This window comes from Echinops telfairi, unplaced genomic scaffold (assembly GCF_000313985.2).
Source record: "Echinops telfairi isolate 266 unplaced genomic scaffold, ASM31398v2 ScPeMD7_11;HRSCAF=52, whole genome shotgun sequence".
NCBI classification, from domain to species: domain Eukaryota; kingdom Metazoa; phylum Chordata; class Mammalia; order Afrosoricida; family Tenrecidae; genus Echinops; species Echinops telfairi.
Window position 1 is genome coordinate 15,122,875 of NW_022103908.1, and position 1,058 is coordinate 15,123,932.

Consider the following 1,058-nt stretch of genomic DNA (forward strand, 5'->3'; position numbering starts at 1 on the left):
AGCTTCAATGGTTTAAACCATTACTTTTCTTTATATCTTGAAGCGTGGTGTAGCATGGTTGACAGTCTTCACACCAGTACTCATATGTGGGCGTATCTGCATGTGGGTGGACCTGCCCGGAGAAGAATAGAGGAGAAATGTCTCGGTTCCTAAGACCATCAGAAATATTTGTTTTCCGATGGTCTTAGGCAACTCCTGTGAAAGGGTCTTTAGACCCCCCCCCAGGGGGTCATGACCCACAGGTTGAGAACCGCTGCATTAAAGGTCATGTACCGCTTTCACAAGAGCACATTGAAGTGTGCTGCAATTCCCTTTCCTTCAGTGTTGTCTATTGATTGCTGGCTTTCATCCACTTAGTTTAATACCTTTTCATAGTCAATTAAAAAACGAGTGAACATTTTTTTCCTGATATTTTCTGCTTTCAGCCAAGATCTGACATCAGCAGTATTCCTTGTGTCTAATTTTCTGGATCAGTTTCAATTTTTGTCAGTTCCCTGACAATGTACCACTACAGCCTTTTTTGAAGTATCTTCATCAAAAGTTCACATACATAGGAGGAAATGACTTAAACAAAGAAGAATAGGATAAAATAATGTTCCCTCTTTTAAAAAACACTCACTCTGTTTCAGTGAATTCTATAACTTATTGTAGTAAGCTGAGTCAGGTTCCACAACTCCCAAAGATGCCCATCACATGGCACTAGGTAATTAAAGTTGCAAATAGAATTGTTTACTAACTTTAAATAGTCAGATCACCCTTTATAATCCTCATGGGCCTGGTGTCAACAATTTCTAAGAAATGAAAGTGGGAAGCAAACGAATTCATGTTAGAATGATTCCGTTTGATAAATACTCAGTCCATGATTGCAGGTTTGAAAGCTGACTGCAGCCAAGAGTCAAGGAAGGGGAGTAACTTTCAGAGGAGACAGTGAAACCAGTTCCCTCCTAAAGCTTTCAGAATGGAATACTACCCTAATGGTAACTTGATTGTATCCCATTGAGACTTATTTCATACTCTGAACTACAGACCTATAAAATAATAAACTCCGCAGGATTTTC